The following is a 22957-nucleotide window of genomic DNA, read 5'->3' as shown; positions in this document are numbered from 1 at the left end:
GCCCCTCCCCCACTTGTGCACATGAGCTCTCTCTCTCGCTCTGTCTTAAAAATAAATTTTAAAATACAAGCTGTCGATTTTTTGTAAGCTTTTTACCAAGGTGACAATGTTACCTTCTGTTCTTTGTTTGATAATTCTTTATCACGAATGGGTGTTGGATTTTGTCAAATGTTTCTTCTACATTTGCTGATATGATCATGTAATCTTTTTAGCCTATTGATATGACAGATTGCAATAACTGATTTTTTAATGCTGAAGCAGCCTTACATACCTGAGATAAATTGCACTTGCTTGTTATATATAATTCCTTTTACACATCTGTAGATTTGACTTGTTAATATTTTGAATTTATGTTCATTAAGAGATACTGGTGTCAAGTTTGATTTTCTTGTAATGTCTTTGGCTTTGGGTAGTGCTGGCTTCACAGAGTCGAAGTTAAGAATTATTCTCTCTAACTCTATCCTCTAAGGTTGTAGAGAACTGGTATAATTTCTCCCTTAAATATTTGGTACAATTCACTAGTGAACCCATGTGGGCCTGGGCTTCCTGTTCTGGAAAGTTATGAATTATTGATTCAATTTCTTTAACAGATACAGGTCTATGCAATTCATTTCTTTGTATGTATCTTGACATACTGTGTCTTTAAAGGAATTGGTCCATTTCATTTAGGTTATCAAATTTGTAGGCAAAGAGTTATTCATAGTATTCTTTTGTAATCCTTTCAGTTTCCATGGAATCTATAGTGATGTCCTCTGTTTTCTGACATTATTCATTTGTATCCTCTTTTTTCTTCTTAGTTAACTTGGCTACAGATTTGCTGATTTTAGTGACCTTTTCAAAGACCCGGTGTTCAGTTCGGTTGATTTTTTTACTATTGGTTTTCTTGTTTTAATTTCATTGATTTCAGCCCTAATTTTTGCTATTTCTTTTCTTCTACTTCCTTTGGAACTAATTTCCTCTTCCTTTTCCAGCTTTCTAAGGCAGAGTTATTGAATTTTGATCTTTCTTCTTTTCTAACATATGAATTCAGTGCTATAAATTTACCTCTAAGCACTGATTTGCACTTCCCACAAATTTTGATTAAGTTGTATTTTCATTTTCATTAAGTTCAAAATACTTTAAAATTTCTTTTGCAATTTCTTCTTTGATTCCTAGGTTTAGAAGGGTATTGTTTAATCTCATGTATTTACGATTTTTCTAGTTTCTTTCTGTGATTGATTCCTAGTTTAATTCTATTATGGTCTAAGAATACACACTGTACCTCTATTTTTAAATTTGTTAAAGTGTGTTTCATGTCCTAGAATATAGTTTATCTTGGTGAATGCTCCACATGAGCTTGAGAAAACACTAATTTTCCTGTTTTGGATGGAGCCTATATATGTTAATTATATCTAGCTGATTAAAGACATTGAGTTCAAGTATGTCCTTACTGATTTTCTATCTACTGGATATACCTGTCTGAAAGAGGAGTATGGACATCTCCAACTATGATAGTGAATTCATCTATTTCTCTTTGCAATTTTATCATTTTTGTGTCATGTAGTTTGATGCTCTTTTGTTAGATGAATACATATTAACAATTGTTATGTCTTCTTGGAGAATTGACCTCTTATTATGTAATCCTCTTCTTTATCTTTACTAGCGTTTTTTACTTTGAAGTCTGCTATATACATTGTACATATATATTAAAAATTAGTTTCTTGTAGAAAACATAGAGTTGGATCTTGTTTTCTCATCCATTCTGATGATGTCCTTTAACTGGTATATTTAGACCAATGACATTCAACATAGTTATTAATATGGTTGGATTACTATCTATTACATTTGCTACTGTTTTCTATTTGTTGCCCTTGTTCTCTGTTCCTATTTTCATTTTTCACTCTTTTCTGCCTCTTACAGTTTTAACTGAATGTTAACTGAATGTTAAACTGGCTGTCCCTAGAGTTTTCACTGTACATTTACAACTCATCCAAATCCACTTTCAAGTATTACACAACTTCACAAGTAGTGTATCTTATAATAACAAAATAATCCTAATGTCTTCCTTCCAGCTCTTGTATCATTGGTGTTGTCATTTTGCTTACATATAAGTATATAGAAGCAATTATATAAACATACATACACATAATTCAATATACTGTTGGTATTATTTTGAACAAAAAAACTGCTATTAGATTAAGAAGAAAAATAAAAGTTCATATTTTACCTTCATTTTTTCTTTCTTTGATGTTCTTCCTTTCTTCACATAGATCCGAATTTCTGAACTATATTATTTTCCTTCTCTGTAATGAATTTCTTTTAACTTTTTTTGTAAATCAGGCCTACTGTCAGCAAGTTTTTTCAACTGCTGTTTGTCAATTTCTCCCTCAATTTTGAAAGTAATCTCAGTACAGAATTCTACATTAGTGGGTGTTTTTTCACGTTTTAAATATTTCATTTGACCCTCTTTCCTTGCATGGCTTCTGAGGAGAAACTTGGTGTAATTCTTATCTTTGTTCTTATTTTGGTAAGGTATTTTTAACTCTGGCCTCTTTCAGGATTTTTTCTTTTGTCTTTGATTTTTTTGTAATTTGAAAGTGATATGCTCAAGTTTTCTTGGCCATGTTATCCTGCTCCATGTTCTATGGATATCTGGATATCTGGTTCGGTGTCTGACAGAAATTTGGTAGAAATTCTCTCATTATTGGTTCAAATATTTCTCCTATTCTTTTCTTTCTTCTCTTTGAGATAGTCCAATTAACCCATGTTACACCTTTTCTAGTTGTTCCACAGTCCTTGGATATTGTGTTCTATTTTTTGATAGTTTTTGTTCTCTTTGATTTTTGGTTTTCATGGCTTCTACTGTCATACACTCTAATTCAGAGATTCTTTCTTCAGCCATGTCCAGTCTAATAAACTCATCAGAGATATTCATCATTTCTGTAACAGTTTTTTTTTTTATCCCTAGCATTTTTTTGTTACTGTTCTTTCTTATGATATGCATGATTCTGCTTACATTGCTCAGCTATTTTTGTGTGTTGTCTACTTTATCCATTAGAGTGTTTAGCATACTAATTAATCATAGTTGTTGTAAATTCCTATTCTGTGAAGAACATAGTATGTTAACAATCTCAAATGGGAAGACGTGTATGATGTGAAACTGGGGTTCTATGTTAAAAATAAATATATGATGAGAACAAAAAATTTCAACATCTCTATGTCTGGTTCTGATGCTTGCTTTTATCTCTTGAAATTACATTTTTTTTTTCTTTTTGGTAGGTCTTTTAATTTTTTCTTGAGAGTCAGACATAATTTACTGGGATAAAAGGAACTGCTATAAATACACCTTTAGTGATATAATGGTGAGATATGGGGGTGGGGGCACTGAATAACCCCATGATTATATATGTATTTATAAAACTGGTAAAGGAAACCAAGTATTATTTAAGGTTGTATTTCATATTTTCATTCATATCCTAAGACCCTAATATGAAACACATTTAAAACTTTCAATTCAAGAATATTTGAGATAAAATTCATAGAAGATTTAAAAATATCTTAATACACTTCCAAACAATAATCACTTTCCTGAGAAAAGCCTTTCCATAATTTAATCAAAATTGGCTGTATGCAAGCAAAAAGTACTGATTTAATATCTTCTAAAAACTGAAAATATAATTTTTTAAAGTAGAGGGTTCTCAGCTTTGAAGAGAATAATATTCAAGCCACAACAAAATCAACACCTACCACCAATATTTGTGTGCTATACTAAAGTTAAGAATTACAAATATTAACTATAAATGAAATGTTTAAAGTATGTCACTATTATCATAACATTTATGATGACATGATAGAGGAAAATGTAAAATTTCTTCTGTATTGTCCTTGGTACAAATGGCTAACTTGCTGTCAAGAGTGGCCAAGGCTACATGGTGAAAACCGAGATTAGACTCTTGGATAGGGAACAGGGTAAAGAAGCTAAGTAGTATATATGTGTGTATGCGTATAATTTTTACAAAATTATTATGATATACAAAAATATTGATAAAGTGTTTTAAATAATTAAGTATATTCAATGGCTTTAGCAAACTGCTGAGAAAAGGAAACAAGAATAGTGGGAAAAAATTTAGATAACTCCTAGGTGGGCTAGTAGTATAACACACACCATATAATGTAAAGCCAGTTAGGTGTATTGGGGGATTCTACAAGACACAGAGTTACCATTTCTTAAGATTGAAATAGGTAGGTGACTGAAATGCAGAACAGTGATCAGTATGTCAAAAAGATTCAAAAGGGGCCTAAACAACAGTACTCTGCATATAGTTCTGAACAGTTTAGTATTCACAATACAAAATCCAGAAATAAATCCAGTATAAATTTGAAAATTCAGTGTGTGACAAAAGGTCATATATAAAGACAGGATTATTTAAGAAATGCTACCAGCACAGCTAACTATCTATTGAATGTAACATAAAACTGAATCCCATGATCTTATTACACCACACAAACTAATATGAGTTTAATTAAACATTATTTAGAAAATTTAGGATACTATATGATATAGTCGAGGGAAATGTTAAGACTTATTAAACTAAGCTAGGAACCCAAAAGTCATAAAAGAAATCACAGACACATTTTAACATATGAATGTATCTTTGGCAAAAGATACTAAATGGCAAGTCAAGAGACAGATCAGAAAGTTGAAAAACACTGGGAAGAAAGGAGTGTTAACAGCTATCACAAATTGAAAAGAAAGGATAAATAATCAACATAAATAGGGATTTAGTTTAGAAGTACTTTTGGTTGAAAAAGGTCAGATGAATATGATGCTATTTTATAAAACAAATGGTTAAAAAAATGAGTTCTTTGTGTGTGTGGAGAAAAGGAGAGTGCATGTGTACACGTGTGTGTGCGTGTGTATATGTATGTTAACAGAACTATTCTTTTCAGGCTGTGTGATCATGCAGAAAAAAGTCTAGAAAGATACTGATTTTGTAAGGATATTCATATGTGGTAAATAGTGGCAAAAAGACAAATTATGAAGGAAAAGGGAAAAAAGCTAAAGAAATGACCTAAACTAAAATAGCTAGTATGAATAATCACATATCTACATTGTTATAAAATCATACATATGAAGAAAAATTAAGCTAAAAAGATTTTAAGAACCAAACTTGCCAGAGGGAATACCCAAGGAATTTCTATCAGTATTTGGATGCTCTTCTGCTTATAGTCTCATAAAATGTAATCTGAAGTGGCCATGGAGGCCAATTATCATCATTCTGATATGTGTGTATGTTTAGCTTGATTGTTATTAAAGGAACAGTGTCAGTTCAGTCTGGTTTCACAGTTTACTCCAGGGGTCAGCACACTTTCTGTAAAAAAACAAATAGTAAATGTTCTAGACTTTTTGGGCCATATTATCTCTATCACAACTAGTCAACTCTGCCACTGTTGGGTACAAGCACTCACTCATAGGTTGTAATGGTTAATTTTAAGTGTTAACTTAGCTAATGTAGAGCATCAAGTTACTTAATCAAATGCTAATTTAGGCATTTCTGTGAAGATATTTTGTAAATGTACTCAATATCTGGAATGCATTGATTTTAAGTCAAGGAGATTATTCTCGATAATATGATGGGCCCCATCTAATCAGCTGTGAGAGCAAAAACAGCTTTTCTGGAAAAAAATTCTGCCTGAAGACTGCACTATCCACTCCTATCTGAGTTTCCAGCCCCCTGGCCAGCCTTACAAATTTCGGTGTTAACAGTTCCTACAACTATGTTAACCAATTCTCTAGACAGATAAATAGTTCTGTTTCTCTGGCCAACTCTGACTAATATACAGACAACACATAAATATAGCCTGGCTGTGTTCCAATAAAACTATTTACAATAACAGACAGTTAACCAGATTTGGCTTGTGTACCATATTTTTCCAACCTGTAGTATTATTAATAATAAAAGCTGCTTTTATTTAAAACTATTTCTCAGGCAGTGTGAAATGCGCTTCACATACAGATTCCAAGTGCCTCATAAATGTGGATTTGCTCCTAATCGGCTCACATATTCTAGAGGAGCTACACGAGCAAGAATGATACTTCTAGAACTAATTAGTTCTAGACCATGAGCTTAGGTATAAGAAAGTGTTTTTCAGGGAGGGTTTCAAGATGGTATTGTTTGTTTGTTTTTACATTGTTTCATCTATTGGCTCTAGGGATTGAACATTATTGCAGCACAAATCAACTGAGTGTCTTGGATGTTTATTAAATATGGCACCTTTTAATTAAACTCAAATTTCTAAAATTCAATTAAGGGCAAAATTAAAATATACAAAATCACTAAATCAGGAGTTTATCATTTTTGGAATGAATGGAATTCTTTACATCAAAGACTTAAAGCAAATGATCTTTAAGAAGGAAGAGTCTTCAATCTGTAGCTTTTTATTAAATAATATTATATATTTAAAATTACTTATAACTTTATTTTTTGAAAGAGAAGGGGGAGAGAGAGAGAGACAGAGAGAGACTGTGTGTGTGTGCACACACAGGCAGAGGAGGGGAAGGCAGAGAGGGAGAGAGAGAGAATCCCAACAGACTCCACACTGTCAGCACAGAGTCCCACACGGGACTCCAACTCATGAACTGTGAGATCATGACCTAAGCCAAAAGCAAGAGCTGGACACTTAACTGACTGAGAGACCCAGGAGCCCCTAACGTTAGCTATAACTTTAAATAGTAGATCCTAAACTTGGTTGATGCCACAGGGTTCCCTTCTCCAGGGATTAATAAGATTCCCATCTAAGAAGAAACTGGAATCCTTTGTTTTCAACTCAGGGACTTCTCTATAACCACTCATTTCTCATCTCAGGTATTACTTCCTGTTACTCAAAAGCTTCAGAAACAACCCACATTTAAAAATGCTTTGATTTAGGGGCCTCTGGGTAACTCGGTCGGTTAAGAGCATCGGGTTCTGTGCTAACAATGTAGACATGCTCAAGACTCTCTCTCCTCCTCTCTCTCTTTCTCCCCGACCTGTATGCTCTGTTTCTCTCTCTCAAAATAAATAAATAAACTTAAAAATGCATTTAAAAATGATTTGATTTACAAAAAGCAAATATCACCACACCTTTTCAAGACCACATCGTTTATTCCAAGTAAAACATATCTATAAGATTGCTTTTACATAGAGAGGTTTCTTAGAAGATTAGGTTGTGGGATGACAAAAAAGTAAGGAAAATTGGAACATTGAAATTCAGTATCTGAAAGAGAATTCTCTAAGCTATCAGGTAGTTAAAGAACTATCAGCATAAAAGGAAAGAACTGTTATAACCGTGACGAAACTACACACAAGTTTATAAAGTAGAAGGGGGAAAATTAATAGTAGTATGGAAACTAATTTAAGTGGTATGGGCAAGTGGTGAACCAAGATATTTAGATAAAAAAAGTATGTCAGAGTTAGTCATAAGGATAAAAAGCTTAGCAAAAGAAGGTTAATTAGGGGAATTCTGTACAAAAAAAAACAATTATGGAGTCTAAATTGGTCAAAACAGTTCTGATTTCAAGTATTTTCCTGTCAAATCATTTTGTACTGATTTTTAGATCAGAAAATATAGTCACCATTGTACCCATCTGTAGCCACAATTCTATTAAATTGTCTTCAACATAGGAAAATCTCAAAAAATTTTTGATAATGATAGTTACATGGAAACTCAAATCAGAGAAGATACTTTAAAAACAATGACAACTAACCATTCTTAAAGAATAAAAACATAGTTATCAGGGGTCTTTATGAAATTACTAGCATCAGTAATAGAATCTGGAAGGTATGTTTAGCATAGAAATTTGATGCCACACTCACCTCTGTTGATCTCATCAGTTCTGGGTGTGGATGAAGCCATAATCTGTCAAAATCTGATCCATTCTTGTCAGGTTTGGGGGTTCTGTAGAGAAATTACTGCTACCAGGTCTGAATGTCATAGCTCAGGAAAATGGTGCAGTCATTCCTCTTAGCGTAGAATATACTTGAGAAGATGCTTATGGGACCTATATAATATTAAGCCCCAGAAAGACAGTATTAGTGGTGGTTTAGACATGGAATATAATAGCTAACGGTTATGGAATGCTTACTATGTTCAAGGAATTAATGTATTAACTCATTTAATATTTTCAACAGCTCTGTGGGGTACCGGTATTGTTATTAACCTCAATTTTACAGGAAACAGGCTTAGCAAGGTTAAGGAATTGCTGAAGACAACAAAGGTGGTTAAGATACAGGAAGAGCTAGGATACAAAGTCATGCAATCTGGTGCTTCAGGTGTGTATATCCATAACCACAATTCTACTGGTATACTCAAGGAAGCTGCAAAAAAAATGTGTTTTCTAAAAAGGGCAACTTAATTTCCTCCTCTGTGCTCACTTTATCCCATACCAGATGCTTAATCTTTAACCCACATCCTAAAAAGCTAGACTGGCTTTTATATGCCAATTTTAAATAATAAACTTTGAATCTTTAAAATTTACAATATTTTACAATTTATAATAGTGAATGAAGCAGGGACAGTCCTAGTCTCCCAGAGTGAAATGGGGATGAGAAGTGATCGTGCATTCCCTACAGATGAAATGACAAAGAAATACATAGAAACCTCATACTTCATTTATTGGAATTATTTGAATACAATGCATTGCTTAAAACCTAATAAAACAGTCAGTTTATCAGATGCTGTCAAGTAAGCCTACAAGTTTCAGTAACTTATCTTTACCGTTAAAGAACTTTTTACGTTTGATACATTATTCAAAATACGTACAATATCACCTGAATCCACATGTAATGTAATCTAAATCCACATCAATTGTAGTTTTCTCTAACTTACTCCTTATTTTTTACTAATCATTTACATATTAAGCTTGCCACATTTACAGGGTTTTTTTTTTAATATTTTTTTATTTATTTCTAGGAGAGAGAGAGAGAGACAGCGTGAGCAGGGGAGGGTCAGAGAGAGAGGGAGACACAGACTCCGAAACAGGCTCCAGGCTCTGAGCTGGCAGTCAGCACAGAGCCCGACGCGGGGCTCGAACCCAGGAACCGCGAGATCATGACCTAAGCGAAAGTCGGACGCTTAACCGACTAAGCCACCCAGGCGCCCCCACATTTACAGTTTTTAATGTTTCGCCTAATTTTCACAGGACCATTTACCTTAAAATTTTCCTCCAAGTGAATTTTTACTGCAAAATCTGTAACTACACTATCAAAGATCAGCATCACGATTTTATGATTTTATGACTGTAAAAGTACACCACCACCAAGACTGAATGACCACCAGCAAAAACAAAACAAAACAAAACAAAAACGGTCCTGGACAAACTGCCTCCTACGCTGAAAGGTGAGGGCTCTCAGACCACCGGCAAGACCTGCAGGGAGTGGGAGGAGGGGAGGTCGGAAGACACAGTGCTTGATTCAAGTCAATAAACATTCACTGCGCCACTTACCAAGCGCCAGGGGGGAAAAAAAAAGGAGTTGGGCGGTATTTTGAATAGTGGGTCCAGCTGGTTTGCCCGAGGGGGCAAGAGCCGATGGCGTGAACTCGGGCTCCGGGGACCGGCGAGGCTGAATCAGAACCTGTCGCCAAGTAGGCGAGGCAGCCAACCAAGGGCCGGGCCCAGCACCCCTGTCCCGGCGTCCGCACCCTCGCCGGCCCAACCGCCAGCCCGCCGGCCGACCAGCCGCAGCCGCTTACCGGTGGCGCCTCGCTGCCTCCCTGGGGGCAGCCCTTCAACGGTTGCCGCAGTCAGAGCACCACCCCGCGGTAGGGTACGTCGAGCCCGCCCGCTGCTCTCGGGTCCCCCGCAGCACCGCCCCTCTCGCGAGATGTCGGCGGAGTACGTGAAGTGCGGGAAGAGAAGGGAGGGGCTTTTAACGGTGGCGGCTGGTTCTGCGCCGGATCTGGGAGTGGGGCGGGCGCCATTGTGCTTCTCTGCGGACTGCTTTGCCTCAGTCAGAGGCCTAGAACTCCGAGGAAGAAGGCGGTGGTGCGGTCGTTGTGAGAGGGACGCGCCCTGTTCATTGCCAGCTCGGGAACAGAGGTAATAAGCTGCGGCGCATGGGCTTTTCTAACCGGGAGCTGGTTTCTAACCTAGGCCGCGTGGGGGAGGGGAGAAAACGAAGTATAGGCCGGGGGACGCGGAGGCTCGGTCCTCCGTCCTTACAGCGGGCGGAGGAGCGTGATTCTGAGCCCCAGGTAGGAAGGGCGGCCGGGCGCAGGCCCCTGCCGGTCGCCTTTCATCTCGTGGTGGAGTTTGTGACGGGTGGAGGGGCAGATTGTACGTCTTCCTTATGGACGTGCTGTTGGCAAGAGCTAGGGGTTTCGGCCCGACTTTGGCCTTTGACGGCCTCCTCTTGGATCGGGGTAAGAAGGGCCCTCGAGCACCCCGCGGGCCGGGCGAGTCACGAGTGAAGTATTTAAGGAGCGCGGCGTGGAAGGCGGGGAAGTTTGGGGCCCTGCCAACCCGGTCTCGAGTTGAAAGGACTTTGCTAGGCCCTCAAGTTGCGGTGACGCTTTGCTCCTTGATCGCCCCATTTCTTGAATATCGTGATACTTTGTGAGTTGCTTTGTATTGTGATAAATTGTTCTTCGAGTTGAGTTGGTGGTATGTATAAAAAACGAACCTGTTGGCGGTGGAAGTAAAAAATGGAAGGCACCACTGGTAGAATATTCCCTCATTTTGATGGACCAGCGTAGTGAAGATGTAGACAGACGCACCATAAAATACTACAATTATTTTTTTTTTCTTACGTATACATGTAAATAGTAATATATGGGGGGAATCTACCGTGGTAATGGATTCGCCACTAGTGTCGTTTGGCACTATTGATAGTAAATATGCCAAAGTAAAATTTTATTTAGTAAGGGCTTTTTTTTTTTGGTAGGACTTTTAATTTTTTTTAATTTAAACTTGTCCAGACTCCCTTTCTGTTTCGAACTAAGAGGTAAGGTTAAAAATGAATTTTTGTTTTAAAAACCACAGTATATTGTTAAGTCAGACACAAAGTTGTTGGAGATTTTTTTCGTAAGGATAAGCATTTTGTTTCAGAAATGAGGTCAGGATTTCCTTTACAGGTCTACAGCCATTTGTGAAACAGCTGTGGTGTATGAGGCCTTTAGAGTCAGAGGACCTGGATTTGAGTCTTAATTTTGCTGTAATTATTTAACCTCTTCAGATGTTCCTAGAAACAGCGGTTTTCCTGGAGTTGATGTGAAGATTAAATTAGATGAGGTAGCCTGTAGTAGTCAACACCTAGGGGACATAGTACTCTCAAAGTGAATTTTTAATGGGTATAAGCAATTGGAATGGATACCTCAAGTCCAGTTGTTTATATTCTGATCAGAATAACCTTAAAATATTACTCTGCTTGTAATTTCCCCTTCCCTACGGGTAACCTGTATTTATGTAAATTCTATACTACAAATGTTTTTAGATAGGAACTTTTTACAACTTTTGTTTTGCTTTAAATTTGGCCCCAGATGTCAGCCTGTGGGTATGCATAGTCTTGGCTTTTTTCAAAGTTATTCATAGGGTCAGATGTCTTGAATGATTAAAATTTCCTACTTAACTACTAGTGATTACTCTTTCTGCTACACTGGCAAGAGTGCTTATTTTCCAAGATAAAGTCCAAAGATTCCCTTTTAAGACATGCACTTAGGTTTTACATGGAGATGTCAGATAATCAAAGAAGATGTCATCCATGGCTCTTGTGCAGCCAAACTTTAATGAGCTCCATATCCATTTCACACAACTCTTCACCTTGCATACATTCAAGAGTTGCCAACATTTTAGTATTATATTTTAGGAAAATGGTAGTGCAAAATTATCAAATTATGTAAAACATTTTTAATAATTTGGTTATTTGTTGTATTCTGGCTACTAGACTAGGGCTTCACATTACAAGAATGAGCTGGACACCTCATCCGCCCTCCGCAACTCACAGTTTAGTCATGAGACTAATGTATAAACAACTACTGCTATTATCTCAGTCTAAGTACATAGTAGTACTGTGGGAGGACAGAGGAGGGGTGTTTAATCTTTGGGGAAATTTTTACAGGAAGTATTGTTTGAACTGAGATGTGAGGTAGAAGACTAGGGTTTTGATAAGGAAACTGCAAAGTCATGGTATCCTGTTTTGTTTTAGAAATGGACAGTTTGTTCCCATAGCTGTGACAAATTGAATGGAAGATAACATGAAAAACCTCTACTGTTTCAGAAAGTGCTCTGTGCAATTGGGAATGGAGAGCTATTATGTCCCTAAGCCCAATTAACAGTGATTTTTAGATAATGATTACTGACAACATCTTTTTGTTACTGCAGATAACTGTCAGAAATAAAGAAAGTGGGAAATGCATAAGTGGAAGGCAGAGTGAAATGTTCCCATCAAACCTTATTTTTAACCAGCAAATAAAACTTAACTCATGAAACTTTTAACTCCTAAATAACAGAATTAACAACTGATCCCATTAGGGTTACAGTGTTAAATGAGTAAGATTTTGAATTACTTGTAAGATCTATTGAAGTCACTAAAGTAAAATTCTGTTATAGTGAAATAATTTATCTCCTCACAAATCATTATTATATAGACATCCTATCTTTAAAAAAGTTGCTGATGGTAAGATGAACCCAAGAGGAAGGGATAAAATTATAATTTGAGAGTTGACTGGAGTTTAATTTTCATCGATCTTAACTTTTCTATTTTGGTCTGAACTCTTGCAATCAAAGCTGGTTTTTCTTGCTGTCAAATAGATTTGTCTGTGGCTCAACCAGTTAGACTACCTAAGGTGAATACCTGGTTTTGAAATCACCTACTGCTCTCCACCCAGGTTTGTCAACAGCTTTAAAAGAGGGCAACTTTTGAACCTTAAAAGCTAGGTTCTCATTTTTCTATTATTGCACTTAAGTATAATGTGTTTTCTTACCTTCCAGGGAAAAAAAAACCTAAAATGGTGGCCACTCTGAAGATTGAAACTTGACATTTACAGATTTTTTTGTCTTAATGTTTATTTTTGATAGAGATGGAGTATGAGCAGGGGAGAGGCAAAGAGGGGGAGAGACAATCTGAAGCAGGCTCCAGGCTCTGAGCTGTCAGCACAGTCTGATGCGGGCTGGAACCCACGAACCATGAGATGGTGACCTGAACTGAAGTTGGATGCTTAGTTGACTGAGCCATCCATGCACCCCTGCAGATTAAACGTGTATTTTAAAGGAAGACAGGGGCGCCCGGGTGGCTCAGTCGGTTGGGCGGCCGACTTTGGCTCAGGTCATGTCTCACAGCTTGTGGGTTCGAGCCCCACGTCAGGCTCTGTGCTGACAGCTTGGAGCCTGGACCCTGCCTCAGATTCTGTGTGTCGCTCTCTCTCTGTACCTACCCCACCCCCTAAAGTAAACACTAAAAAAAATTTTAATAAAGGAAGACAGATTATCTCATAAAGTAGTAAATGGACTTAATAGTCATTTTCTCATGAAGATGTTCAACCTTTGATTATTTTTTAGGACATGGGTATGTTTGTGTCTTAAATATCTGTCAGATACAAACCCAGAGGCAGGGTTTGTATTTTTTAAATACAGGTTTCTTTTTTAAAAGACCCAAAGAGTTCTGTGCTTTGTGATGTGACCACACATAGCTTCCGCCTTTCCAACTTCACTAGAACCTATAAAACACTAGGATTTCTCACTTAAAAAAATTATTTTTCCCTCAGAAGAAGATTTGTTAAAGAAAAGGCTATACCAGATAGATATAAATAATGGAGTTAAAACTATGCGATCTGTGAGACTACTGGCTGTTGAAATATATTGGTATTTTGTGTGATAACTTTGACCATGCTATAAACTTATTGTGTAGTAATATGGTGCTCTTGAAAATTCACTAACTGCAACTCCCCTAGATATAAAAGACAAATTCTAATTAGACCTTGAAATAGGATCAGATAGAAATAGTTTTTCATAGAAACTGGGTACCTAATAATTGTAACAGAATAGAAATTAGGATGAATTGTGAAGTTTTATTTTATTGCTGCATAGCAAACCACCTCAAAACCTAGTAGACTAAAACTACTGTTTACTATTTTACAGCCCTATGTGCCTGTTGGGGCAGTTCTGGTTTTTCCAGGGTTCACTCACATATCAGTATTTAACTGTAGGATTTCTCAGACTGGAAGGTCCAAGATGGTGTCACTCACATGTCTGACAGTTGGTATCCGTTAACATGAAGGCTGTGCTCCACGTGGTCATCTTTTGACATGGGGGTCTCGAGACAGCATTCTAAGAATAAGAACGGTGAAAAGTGGAAGTTGTAAGACTTAAAGCTTTGCAAATCATACAATGTCACACTACATTCTCTTAGAGTAAGTCTCACAAGACAAACGCATATTCAAGGGGTGCAGAAAATGAGTCTACCTCTTCTGAGCAGACCAGCAACATCAATGAAAGGAGGTGTGCATACTTGGAGAGATTTGGAGCCATGTTTTGTAATTTACCACAGGTTGCTTAGAACAGTTTAAGAATAGGTACTCTTAAAGATGTTGGTATTTGCTTTAAAATAGAGAATGGTGGGGTGCCTGACTGTCAGTAGCGCGTTGGACTCTTGATCTTGGGGTTTTGAGTTCAAGCCCCATGTTGGGTGTAGAGATTACTTAAAAATAAAATGTTAAAAAAATAGAGGATGGTAAAATAGACTATAAGAGGTCAGATTTTGATAATTATTGGAGACTGTTGATTGGTATGTGGAGGTATCTATTGTGTGTTTGAAATTTTTTATAGTAAGTTTTTCAAAGCATATTCAGGTGTTATAAATGTTTTGTGGAGTGGTTTTAATTTTAACCTTATCTTCTACTTAGTATTTACTAGAATGGTACTTTATTGCTTAATTTTGTGTGTGGTACATAGATATTAAAGAGGGTAAACTGGTAGTGCTGCAATTTAGGGAATTATTCTTAGGAGTTCTCTAGAGTTTATTATTTTAAAAAACCGTGTGCTTTTATTTTTAAATAATTGCTTCCCTTAATTATAAAAGGAAGAATAAGTACATTAAAGAAATTTCTAAAACTAATGTAAAGAAAACCCAACCAGAGATAACAGAAAAAATGTTAATGATGCTTATTTTTCCCCAATATATATGTACAAACTCCAGTGGGCAAGATGTGTTTCTTTATCTTGTAGCAGTTATTCTCCTGTAATAATTCTGCATGACTTTGAAAGACTTACTCTGTTAGAAACAAATTTCAAGTAATGAAATAGTTAACTGTATTAAGCTGTATGAAAACTTTAAATGGCGATGGCATTGCTTAGTAGTGAGTATTTGCTGAATACATACTATGTCCTGGCAAAGTTCACAATTTATCTTTGAAGTTGGTATTATCCCCATTTTGTAGGTGAAGAAATTAAAAATTAGAGAAATTAAGCTTAAAGGCACTCCCAGTAAAGGACAGACCTCATAGCTTGCATTCTTATTGTCATTTTTTTAATGTTTATTTATTTATTTAATTTTGAGAGAGAGTTGCGGGAGGTGGAAGGGATAGAGATAGACAGAATCTGGAGCAGGCTCTGTGCTGTCAGCACAGAGCCAGATGCAGGGCTCAAACTCACAATCCATGAGATCATGACCTGATCTGAAATTAAGAGTCATATGCTTAACCAACTGAGCCACCCGGAGGTCCCTTAGCTATCATATTTCTACAAATAGTTAGAAATTGGCTATTATACTAAGAATTGGGCAATGCTTAATTTAGTGTGCCAGCGTCAGTTTCCTATTTATTTCTATCTTAATTAATATCTTAATTTTAGTTTCTTAAGGGAAAAGTCTTAGGTGTGGGCTGTACTTTGTTAATATAGATCAGGCTGGGGCCTTTTTGTTAATCTGGTTATTTGGTTTTTGACTACTCGGTGATTCTTGACAGATCCTGAACAAGACTGTTAACATAGCGATCTCAAGAGTGATGAGAAAGAATACATGATATTAATTTTTTTTAGTATATTTTTATTTATTTCTAGGAGAGAGAGAGAGACAGCGTGAGCAGAGGAGGGTCAGAGAGAGAGGGAGACAGAGACTCTGAAACAGGCTCCAGGCTCTGAGCTGGCAGTCAGCACAGCACCCGACGCGGGGCTCGAACCCACGAACCGCATAATGACCTAAGCGGAAGTCGGATGCTTAACCGACTAAGCCACCCAGGCGCCCCAAGAATACATGATATTTAAGTGATCCCTTTATAGGCAGAATCAGTGAAAAACTTTAGTGTTAGGCTCTCATTTCTCTGACTTTAGGAATTAATAAGTTTTCAAACTTTGGTAACCAAAAATCCAAGCCGTACTTGGTAAACAGTTTATGGTAGTGTTTAAAGAAGGCTTTACTGTTAGATAGGGTAATAGGTAGAACTTCTTTGGTCTTAACTGTTTTTCTGCCTGGGGCTTTTCAGTTTACTTTTTTATAGTGCCCCAAATTCTACTAGTTAGATATAATCAGTGGAGAGAAGCACTTAGGCTTAACATATAGAAGGTACAGTGAAATCAAAAAGCAAGAAGGTAGCCTATGTATAGGAGGAAAAGTAAATAGATCAGTATGTAAGTGATTTAAAATCTCTTATCACCCCAGGCTGCTGTCCTGGTTTTCAAAACTATTTCCAACGTGCTTCTAGATCTTTTCCATATACTTCAGGCTACTCATTTCCTTAAAACTCATCTTGTATTTTTCTGTCTCCCACTCCCAGCCAAAAAAGAAAAAAATGTTTGTTTTTCATCATTCTAAATTTCTCCCTCACCCCCCATAGAATTCTTTTCTATTTGATGTATTGAATATGCCTTCTATCCATTTACTTTTGGACCATCTTTAATTTACCTTGGAGCCAGTGTGTTTCTTTCTGATAACTGGNTTTAGTAGCTCCCAAGCCTATAGTCTGTAGCTTTAGATTGTTCTCCCTTATTCCAAAAGGTAGTAAAATTAATTGCTAACTTTCAGTATTGTAAGAAATGCAGGAAGATGTTTATGAATTTATTATTAAGACTAGGCAAAACTGAAGTTTTGTTGTACTACTAATTGTTTTATCTTTGAAAGTTCTGTTTTTTCAGGAACATAAATTATGGGATCCTAAAAGAGAAAAATAATATAAAAATTACTAGCAGTAAAAGCTTCAAAAACATTTTTTATGTTTGTTTATTTTTGAGAGACAGAGAGAGAGGGAGACACAGAATCTGTAGCAGGCTCCAGACTCTGAGCTAGCAGCACAGAACCTGATGCAGGGCTTGAACCCATGAACCACAAGATCATGTCCTGAGCTAAAGTCAGACACTTAACTGACTGAGCCACTCAGGCACCCTGAAAACCACTGTCTTGTTAAATAGGAACTCTTTAGCAGAGGACACAGGTTGCCTTTACCATATGGATATAATCTGTTTTATGAATTCATACCCTTTAGAGCCCTTCTATTCATCCCTCCGCTTCCATATCATCCCTTTCACTCTGTTTTCCAGTTCTTCAATGTGCTTTAGCTTTTTTTATGCCGCCTCCTCTTTCTGTTTTTATTCTTCAAAGGTCAAGTCAGACATCCCCTTCTCTGAAGTCTTTCTCATCGGAACTTTTGGCTATTCCCAATCAATGCTCCCATGGCATTTTAAGGTTTTTGTTGCTTTTAAGTATAATTTTCAGTTTGGTGTGAGTATTGATGTAATTGCTAATTATTTTAGTTGATATTTGTTTGCTGGGCTTCCTGACTTTAATCCTTTGTCACTTTTGAAACATTTTCAGCCAGTATCTCTTCAATTTTTTTCTCTGTCCTAGTCCTTTCCTTTTGTAATTCCACCTAAATGTACTGTAGACTTCCTTAGTCTTCTTTCAGTGTCTCTTGAAGCCCTCTCTTCTGTATTTACCATCATCGTTTTTCTATGCTTCATGCTTGTTAATTTTCTTCTAACCTGTTTTCCAGTTCCCTAGTTTTTAGTTTTGCTTAGTTTACTATTAAATGCATCAGTTTTCCACCTTGCTAACATTGGAGCCATATTCATCTTGTTCTGCTTGACTCTCTCATCTCCTAGCAGTGGGTAGATTCTTTTTCCCTTATATTTTCATGTGTCTTGTAATTTTTGTTTAAATGCCAAACTTGTAAGTAAAAGTAGAGACTGAAATAAATATTTAATCCTAGATATGGACATTGGACATATTCCACTTCTGTCAGTGTGATGGGTTGAGTTGGCTTAGTCTGTAATTGGGTTAGATTTGAACTTTCTTCTCACTTTATTTTCCTCCAGAGTACTTCAGTAGTAGACTGTAACTACACAGTGCTTAGTGCGAGGCCTTGAATAGTAGAGGATTTTTTTTTAAATGTTTTTTATTTATTTATTTCTAGGAGAGAGAGAGAGAGAGAGACAGCGTGAGCAGGGGAGGGTCAGAAAGAGAGGGAGTCACAGACTCTGAAACAGGCTCCAGGCTCTGAGCTGGCAGTCAGCACAGAGCCCGACGCGGGGCTCGAACCCACGAACCAACCGCGAGATCATGACCTAAGCGAAAGTCGGATGCTTAACCGAATAAGCCACCCAGGCGCCCCGAATACTAGAGGATTTTAAGTATTCTTTCACTGGCCTCAGCTTCCTTCAGGCCTTGCACATCTGTAGCTTTAAGGGATCTCCCTTGGTTTGTTACAACTCACTCAGCAGTACACTACCTTTCTTATTTGAAGCAAAGCTTGGGGCCAAAGGGAGCATTCTTAGTTCTGTACATCTTTCTCTAATCTAAGGCAGGCCCTCTGTGCCCAGTCCTCAGAGGTGGGACTACCCTAAGATTTCTGTCCTTGGTGCCTCTTAGAGTCTAGAGTGCATGCAGACTCCTGCCATCCTCCCCCCCATCCCACCCCCAGAGCAATTGATCTCTGCCTTGTATTAATGGAGGATCTTGAGCAAGCAGGTTTCATTGTCTTTCTGCAGTAGCCACAGACCATGGCCTTGTATCAGTTTAGAGTCTGTGCTGAAAGTGGGTTTCCTACTCTTTACTAGCAAAAGCCAGTCCCACCTGCAGGATCTGGAGCATGGTTGATTGTCTTCAAGTTCTCCTTCTCTTCTTAAACGTAGACAGGCCCTACGTTGGTCTCTTGTGGCTTTCCATGAAGTAGTGGGGGATCACTTAAGCCCAATTTTATTTGATTTGTTTGACTTTTCTTGACAATATTCAAGCAGAGGCGTGCCTGGGTGGCTCAGGAGGTTAAGGGTCAGACTCTTGATTTTGGCTCAGGTCATGATCTCACTGTGGGATTGAGCCCTGTGTCAGGCACATGCCCATAGCATGGATCCTGTTTGGGATTATCTCTCTGCCCCTCCCCCCAAAATAATAAACTTTATTAAAAAAATATTCAAGCAGAGAAAAGTTGGGAGACTACTAAAATTAATATCTGTATAACCATACCTTGTACATGTCCTGGGCTTTGGTTTCTTCCACAAGAGTGGTAAAATGAAAATTTTAAATTCTGGGGATTTACAAACGCTCCCAGGGCAGAAGTAGCTTTCATATCTTCATTTCTCTTAGAGTCCCATTTCCCCTTCATTGTTGACCTAGTAATTCCTTATTATCTTGTCGCCCTTCATTGCTCTTAAGAGGATGCTCTTTATATTTCAGTCTAACATTTTTCATTGTTTTGAAGAAGGATTGCTTTGAATAATCAAGAACTTGTGATGCTCTTCCATAGTATTTTGTATATTTCTGTTATATTTATATTATTTTGCAGTCATATGTATGTATTTTTATTAACATTCACTCCCTGTACCCCTTAAGTATGAGTTCAGGAGATTTTAGTATATCTCAAAAATATAGCACCCCGGGGCGCCTGGGTGGCTCAGTTGGTCAAGCATCTGACTTCAGCTCAGGTCATGACCTTGCAGTTCATGGGTTCAAGTCCCACATCAGGCTCTATGCTCAGAGCCCGGAGCCTGCTTCATATCCTGTGTCTCCCCCTCTCTGCCCCTTCCCTGTTTGTGCTCTGTCTGTCTAAAAAAATAAACATTAAAAAAACCTTTTTAATTAGAAAAGAATATAGCACCCCACCTGGTACATTGAAAAAATTCAGTAACTTTTATGAGTTGAACTGGAACTAGGAATATTTTTAAAGGTAGTAACTGGAAATTAACTGGAAACAGTAGGTCAGAGTTCTGGATGCTGGGCCAAAGAATTTAGACTTTTCTTTTTAAGGTACAAGAAAAAAACAGTTTAGTTGGAAATAGTACGTTACTAGTAGAATGAAATACAAAAGAAGGTATGTGGATTAATGTTGTTTGCTTTAGACAGATCTTAGTGTGGTATTTTTAGAGATTAATGTTGTTGGTTCACCCAGAGTAGCCTTGATATCCAAGTAAGTCTTACTGGAAAACACTGTAAAATTCAATTCTAATTTGTTTGTATTCCAGTATAAGCTGTGAGGTAATTTTTCAGTTGCATTTAACATATGATTATGAGATCTTGGTGATAACGTCAGGCAGAGAATTACAGAATTTTGCATGTCAGTTGGTGACATGGAATTCTTTTACGCTTTTTACTAAATAAGAGAAGGTGTAAGGAATTATTTTTGTCACAATACATTTGAATGTACTGTGTATAGGTAGAAAGATATTTTAAAATGTTCAGCAGGTCACTGGAAAACATGAACTTGTTTTAAAGAGCTCCTCAGAGAGTTTCTTAGGAAACCCAGCAGAATGAAATCATCTACCAAAAAATAGTAAATTTTTCTAGTAGCTAACAAGTCACAGGTTTGGGAGATGAACAGACTATAAATTGTGGAGTTGGTGTGAACACCTGTATTCCACTCCTGTTGCTTATGTCAGTCATTGTTAAAATGCCTCAAGGTGAGGGAACACTTAATAGGGTAAAATCACAACTAATTAGGTAAACTAGCAGTTAAATATCTGCTTCAGAGAATCTTCACCTAAGAGACCTCATTTTCAAAGTTGAGAAGTTCAGTAAAGTAAAACTCAAATTGATCGAAAGATTTTTGTGGCCTGTTATTCCTTTCTGCTTTCAAACCAAGTCCGGAGAATGGAAGAGCAGCCCTTTGCCACTAGCAGTGCTTCAGCTTACTAGTCAAATATGTTGATAAGGAACATGAACACATAATTTGGGTAGACCCATGATGCCTAGGACTTGCATGGGAGTTAAAGAGAGTAAAAATTGTATTGTGAAGTTTCATAGCAGTGATGAGTGCTATATCCAACTTGAGTGGAAAGATACTGCAGATAGTTACATATCCCTTCTGCTCAAACTGATGGTCCACTATCCTGTCTGACTTCACTTATAAAACAGGAGTTCAAGGATGAAATTATCAAAAATTACAGCGTGTTAGTTAGCATCAGACTTGCAGGGTCCTATACTTGTGCATAGGTGTCGCATACCTTGGTGATGTTTGTTTTATTACCAAACAGAAAGAGAGCTTACTCTGGGATAAAATCTAAAGAAATTTAGATTTAAAGACAGAATGGTATTAGAAAAACCTAAAAGACTATTAATTTGACCATTGAGGAAAGATTGTACACGTGAACTTTTTTGTGCTATACTCTAAGTCTCGGTTAAAGTATTAAGCTTCAAATACCTTTATCTGATAGTCTGTTCTTGCTCCCACCTTTCTTTTATAGCACTTACAACAATTTAAGTTATATGGTCATTTATGTGGTTTGTTTTCTACCTGTCTACAATATCTTCTTAGTCACTTTCTCTGTGTTCACATTCAGTGTTATCCTCTCACCTCATAACTTTGTTAGTGTTATTAATTAATGTGCCCACCACACACTAAGCATCTAGGCTTGAAAAGATGCCTCCATAGTACTTTGTATGTGGTCTGGTAGAAGTCTTCCAAGGACCTGCACATTTTATTTTTTCTACAGTTTTTGTGCTTTTGACCTATAAATTATGCAACCAAGTTATGTAAGTTTTCTGGTAACACCTACATTGTCACAATTCAATCAATTTATGTAGAGGAGTTGCCAAAAATAGTTTTATGCAGTATAAATTATATATCTCAGAGGACTCTGCCTCTTTGCCTTCTCCCAAGAGGTTTGTTTTGAGCATATTTCCTAATAGGTTAGTTTCATTCTGCAGGTAAATCTGCAAGTAAGAATTGGTATAAATACAAAGTAAACTATAAGGTATGATTAAGCATAATTGTTGTTAAAGAACCATCTGCAGGCCTGTATCTCTTAAAAAAACATTTTTGTTGCTCTGTATAAATAAAGTCCCTTTTTAGTATTTTTAAGCCTTCTTAATGATAAATCTGGTACTTGTTAAATCATTTATGGACTTTTGAATGTCAGGATTAAACCACTTACTACTTAATGTAGTAAGTGCCTTTAAATGTCAAATTCATAAACCTTTTTAATAAAAGAAATTGTGTAGATATAATGTAAATGGTTTATAAAAAAGCTGAAGCTAGAAAAGATTTATGTTAGGTGACTGTATGCTAATCACCTAAACCAGGCCACTTTTAAGAGACAAGCCAAGGACTATTAATAATTGTCTTGGGATAATGAGCACAAATTAGGACTTTTCTGGCCATACCAAGCAAACCAGGAAATATGGTCATCCTACTTAAAAGGAGTCTTTTGTCACACTCTTCATTCCCAGTCTCTTTCCAGAGTCATTGACTTTCAACTTTGTAGCTGTTCAAGGATTTATCTTCATATTTCTAAATAATGTGTTTATACTATTTCATGTTTTTTCAGTATTATATGTATTTTTCTTATTCACCCTTGTCTTCCTTCCTCTGTTCCACAGCATGTTTGTAGCAAAATTATTGATTTGGTAGCTTGTTTACATTATTATAACTATGTAAATGTTAAGGTTCACTTTGCCAAGCACCCCCTTTTTGAACAATAACTGTTTTCCCAACAGAAAACGAATTTGCCATTTGTTCTTTGTACTCAGCATTTTTTCCCAATTTTATTAAGTTAGGTATTTATTGGGGGGTGGGGAGAGGGAAA

General features: G+C 36.8%; 2 protein-coding genes across 6 annotated transcripts in view; one reads left to right on the top strand and one right to left on the bottom strand.

The window, feature by feature from the left end:
* The window catches only part of BAZ2B (bromodomain adjacent to zinc finger domain 2B), a 384241-nt gene extending 374548 nt beyond the window's left edge, over window positions 1–9693 (bottom strand). The window contains exons 1-2 of the mRNA XM_077761009.1: window positions 9464–9693; window positions 7836–8020 (exon numbers count right to left, since the gene is read on the bottom strand). The gene's annotated coding sequence lies outside the window, so the exon portion shown is untranslated. The remainder of the gene's footprint in view (window positions 1–7835; window positions 8021–9463) is intronic.
* A 213-nt stretch (window positions 9694–9906) lies between these two features.
* The window catches only part of MARCHF7 (membrane associated ring-CH-type finger 7), a 54475-nt gene continuing 41424 nt past the window's right edge, over window positions 9907–22957 (top strand). For 4 of the 5 annotated variants that reach the window (XR_013334343.1, XR_013334342.1, XM_077761012.1 and 1 more), the window contains exon 1: window positions 9908–10057. The gene's annotated coding sequence lies outside the window, so the exon portion shown is untranslated. Of the gene's footprint in view, window positions 10058–22957 lie in introns of all 5 variants that reach the window. The other variant, XM_077761013.1, reaches the window with a different exon arrangement.

The sequence above is a fragment of the Crocuta crocuta genome, unplaced genomic scaffold (genome assembly GCF_008692635.1).
Source record: "Crocuta crocuta isolate KB4526 unplaced genomic scaffold, BGI_CrCroc_1.0 scaffold153, whole genome shotgun sequence".
Classification (NCBI taxonomy): Eukaryota; Metazoa; Chordata; class Mammalia; order Carnivora; family Hyaenidae; genus Crocuta; species Crocuta crocuta.
This window is presented reverse-complemented; position numbering and strand designations above follow the sequence as displayed.